Raw genomic sequence first — 21096 nt, forward strand, 5'->3', positions numbered from 1 at the left:
GCTGGCACGCGAAGGACCGAGGGGGGTGTGCGACAAGCCGCTGGTCGTCGGCCGAGTGGTATTCTCGGTGGACAAGGAGCCCTGTCAACCACAATATGCAAGCCACCTCCTTATTAAAATGTGTGCCATGATCCCAGTATTTGACATAATGCAAAATACAATGTTTACTCACTTCCTCGTAAGTCCAATGGTCCCACAGTTGTCGGACTTGTTTTGGCCATTCTCTGAGGGTGAACGGGAATTTTTGAAACCTAAAAAGGGCTCACACGCCTCTCTCTGGTGCAGCAACAAATCCCTGCAGCACGTTTGGCAGGCGTGATGCGAAAATTAAACAAATTAATTCACAAAATCAGCTGAATCCGCAGTTCATCTGCATGCTATAAGGCAATGCTGTATTGTGGGATGCTGACTCGGGTGACGTCACATTCACATTTGTTCCCAACCCGAGACTGGAGCCGGAAGTGACTCATTTTCATGGCGCGGGATTCAAAAATTGAATAAATAAAACGATCGCTTCCACACACATCTAAGCGGTCCGTTTCATTCAGGAGCATAAAATACCACATGAAATATGAAATAAACATGAATTTTGGTGTCATTGGCACTTTAAAAATGAATTCTTAAAAGTCAAGAAATGGTCTATCCAAACAATGACAACAATAACATCTCTGGGTTGATTTGAGAAAAAACACCACACAGTTAAAACAAACAAATATGACTAAGATGAGCACCTAAATTGGTCCATGATTTTATATTTAAAAGTTCATTTCACATCGCATACATTTCAAAATCAGTGGACTATACACCAATCTGTATGGGCAACTTGGATTCATTTAAATAATGAATTACGTTGTTAGTTTTCCCACCCAAAAATCCAAACAATCAAGTCACACATTGACAATTCTAAATATAGCAAAACAGGTTAGTTTTTCTATCAAGTTTTCATTATAATAAAAAAAGAAAAAACAAAAAAACAAAAAAAAAACAGATTATAGAGCTGAATGTCAATAAATATAAAACACGGAATATGATAAATTAATACATACAAAAAGACATAGACTACATATTAGAATGTACCTCGATAATGGTCAATTGAGTGATTTTTTTTTTTTTTTGCTCGAAGATCCACGTTTGAGAACATAGTTAATTGCTTTTGCTGAGGGTTGGCATTGACAACAACATCCTTTAACTTTTCCTGCAGCCATTCTTTTCTCTCTCCCACTTGTTTATGTTCCTGAATATTGTGCATGAACTGTACCTCACTGATGGTCCTCCTTCTGCAAACAAAACATCAGTCACAGTGAGAAAAAGACGAATAATGAGCAATGAGGGACATTTTTCTATATTCCCCGTATGAAGATATGGAGGCTATTCCCTACATTACTGCAGCGCTTACCTCAGTGGTTTCGCATCTGTGTGGAAACTTGTAAAAAGGAGTATTAAAACGGATGCTTCCAAGCAATTTAGCATGATCATATTGATGATCTGAAATTAAAGGAAAGATTGGGTTAGGATAATTAGAAAGTTGGGGATTCAATTCTTAATGTCTTACCAGTTTTCTCGTTATATCCAGGATTTTTTCTTTTTTAATTTGTGATAGGACTACAAGTACATGGACATGACAGGAGTCAAATGTGTTGATCAGCCTTTCCTGGGGGTGGGTTTCTTTATATACACACACAGACAAGCCCTCCCCTGGTCATCAATGAACAATTTCACAGTTGATGTCACTTTACCAATGCATCAAGGGGGACAGGACGGGCATCCATCTTGGTGACACCACCCTTTATTACAAACTCAGCTGTCAACACCTGTGCCCGCTTTGCTTTTGCTCTCGGTGCAGTTTCACCTTTCATTTGAAATAACGCTCCCCCTCGTTAGTGCATCAAACACTCAGCGGAATCCCTTTAGTGACCTGCGGTGTTAGTGTATGTTATGCTCTAGGACTTTGGTAATAAAAGTATTATCTTTGAAATGGTGATGACTGTCATTGGAATTTATTAGCGACACAATTCATTGATGGTCCACGCCATATAGTGTATGCATGTAAAGGTCGTGAAAGGGGAAGGCGGGAAGACCACCGAGGCGTGCCACTGAAGACCAATGCACTAATAACTCACTTACCATCTGTAATGTACTCAAAATTGGAACGTTGAGAGTTATTGTAGTAAATTGCAGGACTCCACGAACATTTTCAGCAGTAACATTGTTTATGAACATATAAAAATTGGCATGCATTTTTAATGAGTAAAATAACTTCATTGCTCTTTATAATACCATACACATATGACAAAATAAAACTGAATAAAGAATTCAACTATTTTTGCCACCATTTTTGTTTCATTTCAATGAACATTGTGTTGCTCCTTCTGGTTTGCAATATGATATGTTGGCAATATAATACAAATGGATATACTGCTTTTGGAGCAAATGAAATCTCAGTAAGACAACAGTATTTGCCATTCTTCAAAGCAGATAAAGAATGTCAGTGTATTTTGCATCAACCGTCTACTAATGTTGCCCAAAATGTGAGCTGTTCTAAGAAAACTAAGAAATTGCATTTTTTTCCTCCTTCAAATTTGAGGAAATTCATCAGAAAATGTGTGAAAATAGCCAAAGTAAATATGTACTGTTTATAGTAAGTCACATCAAGGTGACAGTACATTAAGGGAGACTTTTTCCCAAACAAAAAACTTCTTAATTACCTTTCTGTTTTGTTAATCTCATTTTGTACTATTGTATAACAATAAGCGGTTCCACCTCACTGACAGTATGAAACAAGAGTAGTCCCTGCTTCAGTTAGCTCATGCAGTCACAATGTGAACCACAACAATCATAGTATGCTGCTGGTAAGCGAGAGGAATTGATAGTTGAAGCATGTGAGGAACTGCATGTGGATCATCAACTTCAGTTGCCCGTCGTTTCACAAACAAAACAAGAAGAAAAACAACAACTTTGAACTGCAAATTGACGTGTTTGCTCACTAGAGTGTCTACATAATTGAGGGAGGTCAAGCCAAAATTGATTATCATCATGTACATTGTATCAAAAGGTAATCCTCTTTCTGTATATGTGTAAAAGTATGGATGCTTCCCTTGAAATCTACATGAAATGAGGTCACCTCCCTCAAAGATATCATATGACGAAATGGTGTATATTTAGACTGGACATCATCCCCACCTTTGCCTGTGAATGCAAACAAACAGAACACGTCAAAGAAGTCATACCTTTTGTATAACTCGTTATTGCTTTACAATCCTATGTGCCGCTAAATCATTGAAATGGTAATGCAGCGTCATTGTTGCTTCGTTGCCGCTGTTTCGCCAACAAAATCTGGCCTTTATACAAAGGCTTGCGAGGACAAGCAGGTCTTGTCATTGTGGTTTTATGTGAATACTCGCACATCAATCCATCACATACTCTTGATAGGAGAGCCTGACTACCCGGCACAGGTGGTGCCGGTGTCAAGTTAGTAGTTAGAATCTCAACATCAGAGAAAATGGAACACAACTTTAGAACTTTTGTTCTAACACGGCTTATAACACAATGATTGCTGCCTAAAAATGTGAAACCAGAGTAATTACGGTCTTGCAAAAAAATGACTGTTTCGGTTTCAATTTTGAAACTTTGGACCTACTGTGGAAGCATGGTGACAGAGTAGTATATACTGTGTATCACAAATGTGAGTACACCCCTTGCATTTCTGCAGATATTTAAGTATATCTTTTCATTGGACAACACTGACAAAATGACACGTTGACACAATGAAAAGTAGTCTGTGTGGAGCTTATATAATAGAGTTCATTTATTTCCCCCTCAAAATAACTCAAAATATAGCCATTAATATCTAAATCCCTGGCAACAAACGTGAGTACACCCCTTAGAAACTACGTACATCCCTAAATGTCCAAATTGAGTACTGCTTGTCATTTTCTCTCCAAAATGTCATGTGACACGTTACAGGAGTGCTCTCAGCATTGCTGCAGAGATTGAAGAGGTTGGGGTTTCAGCCTGTTAGTGCTCAGACCATACACGGCACTCTACATCAGATTGGTGTGCATGGCTGTCACCCCAGGACGAAGCCTCTTCTGAAGACGGTACACAAGAAAGCCCGCCGGTCTCATTGGACCATAGGACATGGTTCCAGTAATCCATGTGCTTTGTTTGCGGGCTTTCTTGTGTACCGTCTTCAGAAGAGGCTTCGTCCTGGGGTGACAGCCATGCACACCAAGCTTCCTCCTGGGGTGACAATATAAAAATATTATATTCATTAATTATTCCAGTTATATACTGTATATAAAGACTTATTTGTTTGACAACAAACTAATAATACATTCCAATGAATAATAATTACTAACTTACAGTTCTTTATTATGTTTATTTGTTGACAAGACGTATACTTTTTGAATAATAATGACTAATTTACAGATCTGTATTATGTTTATTTGTTGACGAGACTTAGACTTTAGAAAATTATGATCTGTGGATGTGAATATTTGCTAACAGAAAGGTAAAGAAATAGTACTTTTTAATAGAAAAGAACCCCCCATGAAACCCAATCTTAGATTTATATGCTACAGTGTATTATCTCCATACTGCAAAATGCTCAATTTTTAGCTGGCACTCAAGAAAATCAATTTGAATTACATGATTTGACAAGATGTGCTTCTTTACATTTAAAAACCTGCATTTCCAAGATTATGCTTTATTTCTTACCTGAAAATGTGACTTCCTCCCACCTTTCCTGCTTGTCCTGATGACGTTTCATATAGTTTTGGACCGCTGCGGTACTCTCTGGACTGATCACAGGCCAAAATTCAGGGCACCTAATAGCTGTCAGTCAAACTCACACCAAAGTTAAGTGAGAGTTTTCATTAAAATACTGTCCATGTTGCTGGAACATTGGGTGAAACCAGATTATTTCATTCATTCTAAATGTATTTGAACAGCCAACCGCAGAATATATCGAACCACAAGAGGTCACTGTGAGACAATATTGTCACTGGCCAAGCAGCCTACAAAATATGCTTTGGAAAGGATTCCAAAATGCAAGACTTGGTATTGTTCCAATACAACAAAAACCATAAAAGTACCAACTGTGACCATATGCTCCCAACCCTTTTTATATCATCGAGGTTGCTGCATCATGAAACTGCTAAAAACTCAAGTAATTTTCGTGACCTTTAAATGTGTTGTGCCTTAAATAAGAAATATTAGTTTAAAACCAACAATTGTTTTGTGCTCGGTTTATGAATAAAAAGAAGAAAAACTATCATTAGGAGGGTTTTTATTAACTTGCCATTATGTAAATATAGTAAGTATACAGCATACTTATATACATAATACACTATGAATGCAAAGCACTTAAATTCATTCAAAAAACAATCGGTATTATCTAAGTGCATCACTTGAGGTTTATTTTAGTAGCTTTTCAATGGATTCATTGTATTGCATCAAGGTCTGAGGACACTATATATGCAACAGACAGTAGCACTTCAAATCCATATGGTATGAGAGGGATGAATTACAAATGGAGCCTGGATATTTCAGAGCAAATAGGATAGGAGGTGGCCATCACTGTTGAATTATTGATCATATCATGTTACTGTACTGTTGCAAGTCTCACTGTGTTTGGTGCAATCCTGAAGTAGAACAGATAGCAGAGGGGAGCCTTGAAAGATGTCAATTCTCCAGAAAGCCTTTTCATGTCGAAGGCTGTTATCATGGTAATGATAGCATACAGATGACTGTGAAATCCAGTCACAATCTTTATAAGGAATAAAAAAAAGTTGAAAAGGAACAACCTGTGTGTGTCAAATGCTGAGATACTGCAGATATTATTTACTATAGCAGTGGTTCTCAAACAAAAGGGCCAAAGCTGAACTCATTGGCCGCCATTGACTGTGCTAGATGTCCAATCCATTTTGACTGGGAGAGGCTTGCAACGACCATCCATTGATTGGAGGTCAAGCACCATCAATGGCAGGCAGTAAGTTTAAATATGTTAGTGTAGTCCAGGGGTGCTCATACTTTTTTGCTCCAAGAACTACTGTTCAAGGAGATATCCTCCCACGATCTATCTTAACAGCAGGGGGGAGGGGTATTTTTTGGGTGGTTGCCGCGAGCTACCCACATGAGCGTTGCGATCAACTGGTCAATCGCGATGGATGTAAAGGGCACCCCTGGTGTAGTTGGCCAAAATATTCAGGAAAAAAGGCAGCGGTTTTGGTTATTTTTGTAAACCGCAATTCGTGGATTAATGCTCCACTTAGATATCATTGACTCATTTTCCGAGCCTCTTTTCCGCATGAGAGTCGCGGGAGTGCTGGAGCCTATTCCACCTAACTATGGGCATTAGGCAGGGTACACCCATAGCCATGTAGAAAGAGAGTTGCGACACTCTCTGATCTCACAGTGGGAGGTCATGTGGTTTACGTAGGCCTGAATACTGTAGGCCTAAGTACTTGTCTGATTTTTTTCATTAGGGTCTGCCCTTGTCGACGCGATATTTGGAACTATTCGAAGCTCCATTACCCGAAAGTAAAGTCGTATAATGGATCCCTACGGGACTGTCGCAACTCCCTTTCTACATGGCTCTGGGTACGCCCTGAAACGGTTGCTAGCCACTCACATGGCAAAAGGAGACAGACAAACACTCACGCACACACACTCAAAACTAGGAAAAATTAGAGTGTTTAATAGGCCTACCACAGATTTTTTTGGGATGTAGGAGGAAATCGGAATACCTGGAGAAAACCCACGCTGGTACAGGCAGATCAGGCAAACTTGTTGGCCAATGTGCCGCCTACCATGATTTTAGAAAAAAATAAATAATTAAATGCTAATTTATTCAAGGATTGAGTTAAATGGTGTTATACCGAGAAGTTGTTCCTTAATATTACTGAAAACAATACAGTTCTTAAACGTTATATGTGAATCCTGTGTAGTTTGAATTGATTACAACTGAATTGTACTTGATTAAGCCACTGTAGCGGATTAAAAAAAGTTATGGGATTGAAAAAATCCTATGTACCAATGGTGGTACGCAGACCAATCTTTGAGAACCAGTAATTCACCATTCAATAGGATGAGACAATAGAACTCTTAATTCTTTTTAATATCTTGAAATGCTGTCATTTGTGGACCATAAGGTACACCCATCAATAAGATGCACCCCCATCTCTTCTTTTAAACAAGAAAAAGACATATACACTATAAACCACATTGGACTACACGCTGCAGATGTCCACATTGTATTAAGCCTTAAATGGGAAGTTCAGAATTTTTGACACCAGGCTTAATCTTTGAGTTAGCTAAGGTTTAATTAGTCGGTGGAGTTGATTTAAAAAAATTATGTGTAGTTTGTTAGTTATATTTGTTAGTTTTAGGGCTCCGGAGTGGCCATACTAGCGCAAGTCAATTGGGCTGATTTAGCATGCCAATAAAAACAACATATGCACACATTAAAATCATCGATGACCAATGCAATCAATGGTATTGGCTATGTTTTCAGGATAATGTTATTAAAGCTTACCTTTGCATGTCAATAATTGCAGTTTTAACAGCAACATTTGTAATCCAGCAGCTCTGCAGAGGAGCAGAACGGAGTGATATGACATTGGGTTTTTTCACCAGTTCATATTGTTTATCGTTCTTCATAGGGAATTTATGGAAACTTTGCTTTGCCCATTTCTTCTGTCTGTTTCCACAGCATCTAAATACACATTTTGCCATGTTGCCGGCCATCCGTTAGCTCAGCAGACTGATGCTGCATTCGAGGAAGGCGGGAAGTCACAGTTTCCACCCTCCGATCTGGAAAAATATCATTGAAACGCCTCCACTATTTGATCGCTTACGAGAAGGTAGGTTTGCTAGAGGTCAAAATGTCTTTTGATGGCCAAAATAAAAAACAACTTGTCGCGATCAGTCATCTTTGCTGTTTGCATTCGCTTGGAACGCTTTAGGTCCCAACTGGTACCATCCGAGCGGAATAAGTCCAACATCCCACCTTCCTCGAATGCAGCATTGTTAGGGCCTCCGCCCCTAACCCACCTTGGGCAGGTGTACGTGTTTTTATCTGATTACAGGTTGAGACGGGTGGAGCGGCCACAGGTGGGGGCAAGTAACAATCAGCCTTCCTTAAAAGCCAGTGGACGCCACCACCTCGTCGCCCGATCAACTCGTCTGGTTACTTCCTTCAGTTGCATCTCGCCATTCCTTGACTCATCGTTTTTGATTACTGGTTGTTGACTATTTTTGCTCTTGCCCCAGGACTTGTCTTATGCGTGTCGATTGGCGGATTCCACGCCTGCCTCTTCCCGAGCCTCCGCTTCGCCTCCTGGCTAACCCCTCCAAGCCTAACGTCACCTGCCTTCTGCTTTGGCGCTCGCGTCATCAACCTTTGTGTTCATCAATAAATAATTGTTGTAGTTGTTAAAAATAAATACAGTGATCCCTCGCTTTTCGCGATTAATGGGGACCAGAACCCGCTGCGATAAGTGAAAAACCGCGAAGTAGCGCACCTTTTTTTTTTTTGTGCGTGTAAAATGTATTTATTCAGATTTAGCATTGGAAAGAGATACGTATAAGACATGTTGTTTCACTTTTTTCAAAAGTAGTATTTAAAAAAAAAAAAAAAAAGAAATTATATATACAGTATACTGTCTTGTAATAAATGTTTTTTCTGTATACACACGCACAGTCATCCCAGCAAACCCCCCCCCCTGCAATGCGCACACCGAGCCTCGCACCAAATCCTCTCACATACTGTACACATTGTTACCTCCCTTGCTCTCGATCACTTTGTACCTTGTGGACAATCACGGGCTGGCTGTCTCTAACCTCGCCACGCACACACATTACAGCGCGCTTCCCTATCTCTCCCCACCCGTGTATACACACAGAGATCAAACTTTTTAACATTTATTGGCAGTTAAACGATGATTGACATGTGCGGCGCAATCATCGTTAACTTCAATAAGCAACTCCAATGCGAGCAATGCTTGCCTGGGGAATCAGAGAGCAGAGAGAGAGGGAGGGAGCGACAGTGACACGGATCCGCGATAGACTGAGGGCGCGAAGTTTGAAGCGTGAAGTAGCGAGGGATCACTGTACAATAAATAAGTAAATAAGTAAAACATATCGAAACAATAGCATATTTAACTTTTGGGATTAAATATGTGTTGAAAAAGATTTTTGTTTGTTTGTTAATAACACCACCTGACACCTTCTTTGATACCGGGTCACGTTGAATAAGGTGCTATTGGAATGGAAAAGTAAACTGCTGACAGAGAAGGCAAGGCACAAAAACAAATTAGCGATTTTTTTCTTCACCAAAGCAGCGACATTTTCTAAAATTCAATTTGAGGTCGAAAATGAAGATGATTGTCCTTTGGGTATCTTTAAATAAGTAAGACATGCTTGCAGTGTAGCCCTATATTATTGTTTGTTATTGCCGTTGAACTGCCGCTGAGCAGGGCGCTGTTGGATATTCGTGTGCAATTTATTTTAGTGTTTTGAAAAGGCGGTGTTAAACCGAGGCTTATTGGCCCTTTTAGTTTTCAAATGTGTTTGCATGTCATTTGGCTGTCTGGCTGCGGGGATTTGCATTATAATTAGGGCTGTCAAAATATAAGTATACGGGCAGTAATTAATTTTTTAATTTAATCACGTTAAAATATTTAACGCAATTAACGCATGCGCGGAACGACCCACTCAAGCATTGCCGCGAACAGACTACAATGGCACCGTTTGAAGTATATTGAGAGCTAAGGGCAGAGACAAGCAAGTGGAGTGGACGCAGGTGTTACCGGCACCCGCCAAGGGGGCTGCTGTTATTTTCAATGTGACCGGCATTGTCAGATTGAGCAGTGAGGAAGAAAGTGGTCGAGCGAGAGAATAGAGAAACTGCGCAGTTAGCGCAGGCTCAAGTGCTGCGTCCCCCACATGCTTTTGTTTTGTTAAAAAAGGACCCACAAAAAGCCATCCAATGCCTCTCAGTATTTATATGTACGCCACCATCTTCCTCAGGAGGAAATCGGACGAACTGAGCCAACCGACGACAATGAGCTAACATGAATCGCCGGTCCATAACACCGCCAATTACCAAGAAGGGCGAATTGGTAACGCAGGCATTTATTGGAGCCGCGGTATTTAATGGAATAAGCGGTGGCATCTCTTCCACAACTGATATAACTATTGTTGCAAGCGACATGGAGAAGAATAACTGGAGATGATCTTTTTCTTAACACCATGTATTGTACTCAACGCAGAGAAGATATACCATTTGCAGCAACCACTGTGACTCATGGTTGCTCAAATTCCCATCATGCATTTGGGCAGTTAAGAACATTTAAGTCGCTACAGTATCATTTAGTGAAAGCACAACAAAAATAATATTCCTATCTCTCAAAAATAAAATAATGTTCACAAAAAGAAAAGCGCTCAATGCAAAGAGATCTGGCATTCCCAATAAAAAATAGCTATGCAAAATAATACTCTATTTAAACATTAAGTTTAGCTCAACAAATACACTCGATGGCAATATTTAGTCACAATATACAAACTATCAAAATTACTATAACTTGTACTCACATTTATCTTTTAAGAATTACAAGTCTATCCGTGGATCCCTGTCACAGAAAGAATGTTAATGTTAATGCCGTCTTGTGGATTTATTGTTATAATAAACAAATACAGTACTTATGTACAGTATGTTGAATGTGTATATCCGTCTTATCTTTCCATTCCAACAATAATTTACAGAAAAATATGGCATATTTTAGAGATGGTTTGAATTGCGATTAATTGCGATTAAATAATTTTTAAACTGTGATTAACTCGATTAAAAATGTTAATCGTTTGACAGACCTCATTATAATACATGGGTGCTTTTATTTCCAATACAAAAACTCCAAGACACATTGTAAGTCAGGGGTCACCAACCCGGTGCCCGCGGGCACCAGGTTGCCCGCAGCGACCACATCAGTCGCCCGTAGGCCAGTTCTAAAAACAGCACTAATCAAGAATTAGCGCTGTCTAAAATTGTATTTAATTGTGTTGCTAATCTTTTTAAATTACATTTACAGTGATGGAAATTCAAAAACGAATACATAAAAATGTAAAAAATGTATAAAACATGCCAAAAAAAGTGTAATATACGAACTCTGACGTAGTATGAGTCGGAGGTCAGTCTAGTGCCCATGACAAACCAGCTTTGCTGAGATGAGCTCGTGAGCGCTGCAAAGATGAGGAGACAAACGCGTTTTCTACCCACAAAAACATGGCAGAAAAAAAGGAAGAAAACTTACAGTATCATTTTCACAGTGAGTGGGAGGAAGAGTTCTTTTTTACTAACGTGAAAGAAAACTGTGTGTGTCTCATTTGCGGTGCGACTGTGGCGACGGCTAAGCGGCACAACGTGGAGAGACACTTCAGTACATGTCACAAAAGCTACCATGCTAACCAGTGTTGTCAGTAACGCGTTAGTTAGTGACGCGTTACTGTAATCTGATTACTTTTTTCAGTAACGAGTAATCTAACGCGTTCATTTTTCTACACCAATAATCTGATTAAAGTTAGTTTCCTTAGTGTCTCTGCGTTACTATTTTTTCATTGCCTCATAACGTATATAGAATGAAGAATTTTGTAGTCATGTACGAAGAGCAATTTGAATAGAAAATGCTAAAATAAAAGGTTCCCGGTACGTGTTTCCATGACAACCTCTTAGCTATTTCCTGTTTTGGTCCCACGTCACATGTGTTGTGGGACTGAAGGTGTGGACCAGGCGGGTGGACATTCGAGCCAAGTGTTGAGACGTTGCGAGGGAATGTTGATCTTTAGATATCCATGAATGACGGTGAGTATTTTTCCTTCATTCTGGAGGGTATCAGCAAAAGGTTGGACCCCCCACATGCGCGGCTGTTTCGTAGCTTTGCCGTAGCAACGATGGGCAGTCATCGCTCCAAGTTGGCAAGCTTTGTTTACATCATATGCGTGTTGCACATTTATGCCGTGAGGTAATGTGTTCGTTTAGCATCTGTGGGATGTGTTGTAACTCCGATTGAGTGTAAAGTGCTTAGTAGCCACCACGTTTTGTGGCCAAATTGACCGCGTGTGTGTTGAGAGGAGTACTTCCGGGTTGTGCACGCGCATCCGCGCCCGCTACCACCTTTGCAATTTTGTGCAGTCAGTTTGCATTGTTTTACATTGGCACTGATATGCTGTTAACCATAAACCAAAATTCAGAAGTTTTGACATTAGGCTTAATCTTAGAGTTAGCGGGGTTTAATTGGTCGTTGGAGTTGATTTCAACAAATTCCAAGCAGTTTGTCACATATTTGTTAGTTTCAAGGCTCCGGAGCGAAATTCTGATATTCTCCTTTAAATTCAATAATCGGAAAGTCAATTACATGTGATGACATTTTTCTGTTGTCATTCTTATGTTGAGGCGGCAAAGGGATAAAAAAAAAATGGTTAAAAATAAACTGATAGATTACTTTTAAAGTAACTTAGTTACTTTGATAATGAAGTAATCAGTAACATAACTAGATTACTTTTTTGAGGCATAATCAGTAATCAGTAATTAAATTACTTTTTCAAGTAATCTGTGACAATACTGATGCTAACTACCCACCAGACAGCGCACTATGGACGGGAAAAGCCCGTGAGTTAAAGGCAGCTTTGGGCAAACAGCAGTCTTTTTTTACGAAAAACTCTCAAAAAGCAGCCGAAGCCTCATTTAAAGCTACACATTTTTTGATAAAGAAGAAGAAGGCGTTCTCAGTCGCGGAGGTTCTCAAAGAAGCAATGATGATTATTGCGAACACTGTACTTAAAGATGAGAAGAACGGAACTGATATCCTTACCACTCTCTCCGATGTCCAGCTCATGGCGAGCACAATGGCTAGAAGAGTGTCTGCTATGTCTGAGAACTTGACAGAGCACCTGGAGCGAGATTTGGCGAGGTGCAGCTGGTTTAGCATCCAGTGCGACGAGTCTGTGGACAACATCAGTACTGCGCAGCTAATGATCTTTATTCGGATGGTATTTGATGATTTTTCCACTAAAGAAGAACTCCTGACACTACTACCCCTGAAGACAACTACGAGGGGAGTTGACATTTATAACGCGGTAAAGAGTTTTTTTTGCAGAGAAAAAAGTACCACTGCAAAAGCTGGTGTCGGTGATTACAGACGGAGCTCCTGCTATGACTGGCCGGCATGCAGGATCAATCGCATACTGTAACGGTGACACAGACTTCCCACCATTTCTGCATTACCAAATGCAACCAAACTGAAAAAGATTTTCTGCAAAATGTTGTGGAAGTGATCATTTGAAATGAAACAATTAGATATTGCATATTAAAATGTATCTGTTTCCTACTTTGTTTAATCATTCTGAATAATTATTGTGATAAATCACTAACGATGAGTGTCTTCACATAGAATACCATTAATAATAATATAAAATTAAAGGTACACTGTGTAACTTTGTTATTTCAGATGTGTATTATCAAAGTGGTAGCCCTTTGCATTACTCAATGCCCTTGAAGTAGCTCTTAGTTTCAAAAAGGTTGCTGACCCCTGCTGTAAGTGAAATAGAATGCTGTCTTTGTAGTAGCCTAGTAGTAGTACATAAACTATCCAGCATGTGTGTGTGCGAGCATGACAAATTTGGACCGACACGTCTGTTGTTGGATGGGAAAAACTCAAAAAGATCCCCCTGCTGTGAGTGACTTCCTGCACCCCTGACTGACATTGACTGATCATGTTTCATTGCCATTGGCGGCGGTAGATGTCCAATCTAATTGGAATGGGGGGCTGGCAGCGACCCTGGACATGTAGCGCCGTCAATGGCAGCCAATGAGTTACATTTGCAAGACTAAATTGATTTTATTTTTTTTTGTCACCTTGGTAAAATGCATTCACAGTCAGTTTTGGCTCCAACATACCAGACGAAATGACCGACAAAAGAAGTGAAACTTAATGCTAGGTGGTACATATTTAATGTAGAGAAAGGTGAGTTCATAAAATAATATGAAGCCCAGTCCAGTACAGAGAATCGCTCTGTAAATTGGTCCACTTTGGCTCAACTAAAAGTAGGTTGTGTTATGCAAGGGATGAGGTGCATGGATGGATGACCTTCTCAAGGTTTTGAAGGAAGGAAGAAGCTGGCCAAAGCTCTCCTCGGTGCACTGGAGCATTTCTGGCTGCTTGTCACATGTGTGCGACAGCGTGAACAGCACTTAAGTGGATGTGTCTTTTCTGAGTTTTCACTCACTTAACACTCTTGAATTATTAAATGACGAGGTAAAGCGATGTTTACTTGCTTTTGCCAGCAAATCTCCTTTGCTACAGTGACTGCACTCAAGGTGCAAAATGCATGGGTAAAAAATGCAGGCAACCTGGTTGGGAGAACATCAGTTTAATAGCCAGGTTATGTATGTATTTTTTAATGTTGTTTATCGTAATATACAGTATACATAATTCATAAGAAATTCAATCAGCACTATTTTATCTCCATCCATTTCATGTAACGGGGTTTGGAAAATATTAAAGAATAAGCTTTTCACAATGTGCAGAATTTAGTAGGTTATAGATGCTGATGTATAGTAAATTGGTGGAGCTGTCAACTAGAATAAAGCACATTTGCCAACAATGTGATGGCAGAAGTGTTAAAGAATTATGGCATGTGGTTGAAAATCCACAAGGAGTACTGCTATTTTATGGCTATTTTTCAATAACATAATAGGTATTGTAGGAGAGATTTTGGTAACGCTTCAGTGGACTTGTATATTATACAGCCACATTGTAAGGGGGAGACAAGTGATGATGATTCTAAAAGAATACAAAAGAAATATGAATGTGTCACCTTAACTTGTGAGTTTTAATCCCAATTTACACATATAAAATATTTATTTTCCCCTATTAATTTGCATAGGAAGACTATGAATCCATCCCGTTTCATATATTATTAGGGTTTGTGTAATAGAGACACTTTAAATGGTGCACTAATTTAACATTAGTTGAAATGTGAGTTTTAAATTCCGAATTTCAACATGGATCGGACGTGTTGATGTTCAGTATTTTTATTTTTTAATATAGTAATTTATCTTGATGTCATTGTTTTACTATACAAAACCTTAGCATGTGAACAAGGGTGTCTAGACTTTTTATATGCACTGCATATGACGATACAGTAGGGCTGGACAATTTTAAGATTGAGATCAAAGATTGGAAAATCTTTAGCGCGATCTCAGTTGGTAAACCGTGTCTTATTTAATCGACCATATGCATGTGTAGTTAACTGACTATAATTTGGCAGATTTTGAACAGTTCCTCAAAAAAGACTCCAAAGTTGAATAAGTCCAGTGGGTTTATGATGCTCCATGTAAGGCAAACTGTAAAGCTAAACACACATAAAACAATTACATGTACAAAAAAATTAAGCATATTGTGCACTGAAATACAAAATACAATTAATTTTTCGAATGGCCTCTTGTAATACAACACAACTGTAGACCAAAAAAATATATATATAAGCTAGCTGTTTAAGGAAAATTACATAGAAAAAAACAAGAAAATCTGAAAAGCCTCAAGATCAGCCAATATGGAGAAAGAAAAAAAAAAATCATGATTTTTGTTGGGCTAACATACATATGAAAGTACTCAATAGTCACCATTGGGTACAAAATATGATGATGTTTGATAATGCAGCACAATTTACAAAGATGAGGTTCCAACACATAGGAACTCATGTTATAACATTTATGAACGTGTCAATCAACACCGAGGATTATTGTATTTTAATTCCAAAAGTCTTGAATAGTGTAAAATATGTGCAGGTCGAGCAAAACTTTAGGAATTCTATCCAACGTTGTTCTGAATATGGTTATGATGACTTTGCAGGGATTAGGTCTTCCAAAATTGGACTGTAAGCTTCTTAACCTTCCTCATTTGCTTTCAACCTTCAGGTGACTGAAGTCTTTGCTTCTTCCACAAATCTATTCTCAGGTGACATCCGCCCAAAATTCCTCCCTGCGTTGAGAGCGAGCTCGCTTTCCGGCATCGACATGAGGGAGCTTTGCGGATTCCCCCAAGACTTTCACGGTGTACACAAACAAAGCAAGCACCTGGAGTTGGATTCAAAGTAAATGTCACATGTGAGAGGAATTGTGATAAAGATATCATGACTAAATTAGAAACCCTCATGAAAATAACACAAGAGATTATTGTTATTTTGACTATTCTTGAAATGTATTTCCCCTTCTGGCACGAACAGAAAATCTTCTTTTAATAATAGATTGTTAACCTTTATCAACCCACCAGTGTTGGGTTGAACACACGCCTACATAGATTACTGTAAGTAATGTGAGCTGGGCTTCACCATGTTTTTATTATCATCAAAGGGCGTAAGTGAATAATTCCTACTAAAAGCTGACTGTTGGGACTGCACAAACAGAATTTTAAAGTAGTTCCTCAAAATGGAATGTCTTATTCTAGCCACGACAGGAATTCAACACAAACAAATGTAAGGTTCTGTTTGGAGGTGATGCACACAAGAGTGGAGCACTTCAAAAAGGCTCGTTTCGTAAGAGATTACTTTGACTCGTGGCCAAATTAAGGCAGAGCATCCATTTGCTGTCAGTCACAAAGATATTGACACATTTTTGACAAGACAAAATTGTTCTGTTTACAAATGCTGGCCTCTTATAGTCATTGTGTAGCTGTGTGGTTTGGCCACACTGTTGCAATCGTTGAAGTGCAATTATGTAAAACTGTTACAGTAATTACTGTGGAGCCAAAAGCTAGTTAAACTAAAAACGTTTACATTGCATGTTTATATTGATCTGCTAATCCCTTATTCCCTTCTCTATTAATTTTATCACAAGCCCAGAGCCAGAAGAAGGTCAAAACAAGATCATATCACCATCCAGAACAAATGAACTTTTATAATAAACGGGTGTTTTTGAGAAAATTATTGACAATGACAAATGTTTAATTGTGCTGAAATTAATCAGATTGAGGAGCAGCAAGTAAATAGTACTTTGCACCACCATGACCAGCAGTAACTCATTGGCTACCATTGACGGGGTAGGATTGCTGCCAGCCAAACCAGACTAAATGGATTGGACATCTAGCACTGTCAGTCCACCAAGTTCAAATGAATTGGAAATCAATCAACGGCAGGCAATATACCATAATTTTCGGACTATATGGCGCACCTGACCATCAGCCGCCACCCACCGAATTTGACACGACAACAGCATTTGTTCATAGATAAGCCGCAATTTAATTTAGGTTGAAAAAGTACGAAAGCTGTATCTAATACAAACAGGAAGGACTGTCCCAGGAGTGATTTGTTCGAAATTCAAGGTAATTATTATTTTTTTCGTACCTTGCATGCATTTTGAAACATTGTGAAAAAAATCAATGAGAGAAATTAGCCGCTACAGTATTGGCGTTATAATTTGCAATATTTATGTAAAATAAATGCTAACTGCCTGTTTTTTTGTTGTTGCTTTTAACCAAGAATTGAGACTGTTTTATGTCCATATCTGTAATGAATTCAGGGATTTAAGCATTTATTCACAAGAATTTTCAACATAAAAAGCTCTTTGTGGTGATAAGGCGGCGCTACAGTGACTTTAAGACTAGCAGTACATTCGACATATTTACATAAAATAAATGCTAACTGCCCGTTTTTGTTGTTGTTTTTTTTTGCTTTTAACCAAGAATCGAGACTGTTTTATGTCCATAGTTATAAAAAAAATCAGGGATTTACATAAGAAGTTATTCACAAGAATTTTCAACGTAAAAAGCTCTTTGTCGTGATAATGCAGCGCCACAGTGGCTTAAAGACTGGCAGCACATTCGACATATTCACATAAAATAAAAGCTAACTGCCCGTTTTTTCTTTTTTTGGTTTTAAACAAGAATCGAGACTGTTTTACATACATATCTATTAAAAAAAACTAGGGATTTAAGCATTTATTCACAAGAATTTTCAACGTAAAAAGCTCTGTCTGTGTTTCTACTCGGTCAGCTTTGACGGAGATCGGCCCCCTATGTATTGGCCCCGTGTCCCATGACAGCGGTATCATAACACTGTCATAAGACATCATAATTATGAAATGACACTGTAATTAGCATTAATGAATGCTTATGACAGATATTCATTCAGTGTCATCCGGCAAATTATCTCACTTCCCAAGCTGGACATAAATAGAGTTAGTGGCAACATTTGTCGGATGACACTTAATTATCTTAATGATCTGTCAAAAGCCTTTATTAATGCCAATGACTTTGTCATGTCATAATTATGACAGTCTTATGACAGTCTTCTGATGCGGCTATCAAATAAAATGTTAGCTATTAACCCAAGTAAATCAACAAATAAGCTACACTATACTATAAGATTCAGGATTCAAAATGAGGGAAAAAAATTAGCGGCTCATAGTCCGAAAATTACGGTAATAATAAAATATATCAATGTCGCGGGTCAAAATGTTCAGAAAAAAGGTTTAGTTATTTTTATAAATCACAGTTTGAGCATCAAAGTGAAAGACAACGCCGTACATGAAAGATATATATGTGAAAGACGTGTTGTTCTGTCAAGGATGACATAGATATGTAGGCAGGAAAAGAGGAGACGTGGATCCAATTGCCAAGGAACTAGGGAGGCAAAGCAGACAGGGAGGCAAGTGGGAACTAAAAAGCTTTTAATTTTCAAAAAGTCCAATACAAAGCACAAACAAAATACTGGGAAACTGCCATAAAATTATTATATTTATTTATCTACTCTGCTGGTGCTCACTCAAATGCTAAGAGCAATAGACATACCACAAAAAGAGAAAGTAAGAATTGTTTTGAATCATGTTGGAAAAGTGAATTCACAGTGTTCTGTTTACATTCCATTCTTTTGCACTAGTTAATGCCATCAGCATTTGACCTCACTGTTTATTTGTGATTTATTATTGTTATTTATGTGTTTATTTTTACTTTAATAAAGAATTTAAGTGTTCCAAAATGTTATTATGAATTAATACTCGTCAACAAAAATTTAATTGCCTAGACTGCTAAAAATTAGTAGAGAAAACAACAACAAAAAAGTTACTAAAAAAATTATTGGACTAGTGAACTAATTGTTAAAAAAGTCTACAGACTAATCAGGGGAAAAATAATCGTTTGTGAAAGCCTTAGTATTTTTATTATTATTATTATTTTCTTTTTTAACTATCATCAAATCTGCATCCTCTTTTAAAAACAGTAGATTGTGTTTTTGATTATGGGAACTATCTTGGAAATAAAGTGGAATTATCAATGGAATACAAAAATAAAAAAGTCTGTCACCACTTTAGGGAGTTAAATGCACTTTTGACTTCTCTGAGAGGCCGGTCACAGCTGTCATTGTAACGACTGAGCGAGTTCGTAATGATGCAATACCACAAAGTGCTGCGTCGTGAAGTCACATTCACATGCGACATTTTTTGCATGACCCTCAAGTAGAGAACATGTACGATGCATGTATATATTTAGCTTGAGTGCCGCAAAATCCCTTCATGTGTTTGATTAGAAATCCGAAGAAATAAAGTGAAGCGAGACAGTGCTCAAGGCCAAACCTCAATCAAGGCTGTGCAAATGTAACGTATCCATCATTATAAATGAGCTACATGCGCCCTATACAAGTTCAAAAAGCTTAATCACTCATAGTTTGAGGGCCATTCGCTCTTACGTCACTTTCACAGTCATTCATCCAGCAGAACGAATATGCCTGCCATTAGTGGACTGCAGTGTGCGCGTGCAAATAAACCGTACGTTGACATATACCAATTGCCAAACTAGTCATTAATAAAAAGCCATTTTGGGGTTGTGTGCTTTAATATTGAGCCTCATACCTTTTCTATGAAAAGATGCTGACACGGATGGAGATGATTGCGCCTCTCTTTCTGAAAGGAACGTTTGAATGTCTGTGCAAGCTTCAAAAGCAGAGGAGATAATGGGCAGCACAAAGTCATTCATTAGGAAATTCCTTCACACAGTTCAGCTTTGTTCAATTTTGCAATTCCTCATTTAGAACTGTTTATTTTCAAACATTTATTATTATAAAATTCATTTGCAATGCATTTATTGAAAAACAAAGAATATCATTTTTTTGATGTGTGACAGTGCAGGAAAATGTCAATATAAACCAGTATTTCCAGGGAGCGACCACCCAGCATGGTGGCAGCCATTTGATCAATGCCATTACTAATTTACCCAAAGAAATGAAAGTATCCCAGATTGCTTGCCCTTTCTTGTGATGCATCGGTGTTCGAGTCTATTTTTTGTGTATGCGTGTTTTCTTACTAACCCCTTTTTAACGTGATATATATTTATACGAGTTAATCACAATAACAGACACTGCATGAGTGTCCGATTTACCCACGCACAAATACACCGGTACACTTGAACAACGGCAGGTGATAATGAATATTAATGACGTCACGAGGATGGGTAGGCAATGTGGCATACTAGCATTTGACTATTTAAAATAAACTAGCATTGATAAAAGGTTTACCTGCACTAAAGGCTGAGTTATGCTTCTGCAGCAGACCTACACCGTCAAGGCAGACCCAATACACGACCCTCCGCCGTAGCCTGCTAGGCGTCATGTTAATGCGTGGTGATGTGACTCAAATGGACTGTGATTGGTCCGCTCAGACTGTTGTTTCTGGTTCAGCGCGAGATCACCACCATTTTTCAAACATTGTTGTGCGACACGCAAAAATGGACCAAGCCAACGAGAGTATCAGCAAAAAGGTCCGCAAGTACGACAACCTCGACAATGTTTCTTCAAGACATAAAGATTGCCAAATGGCAAAAAATTCGTGGAAGGAGATTGATGAAAATATGGGGCTGGAGGTCAAATGCTTAAAAAAATGGAAAAACCTCCAAGATATTTATGTGTGTGTTCTGAAGCGAATGGCCACACCGGCCAAAAACTAATATTACTATTAGTATTTTTGATTGGTGCTCTATCATTTATTGTGCACATATGTTTGCTGTGAATCTGTGACTTATTTACATTTTACAGTTCAAGTATATGAAGAATAAA

Source organism: Corythoichthys intestinalis, chromosome 1 (assembly GCF_030265065.1).
Source record: "Corythoichthys intestinalis isolate RoL2023-P3 chromosome 1, ASM3026506v1, whole genome shotgun sequence".
Classification (NCBI taxonomy): domain Eukaryota; kingdom Metazoa; phylum Chordata; class Actinopteri; order Syngnathiformes; family Syngnathidae; genus Corythoichthys; species Corythoichthys intestinalis.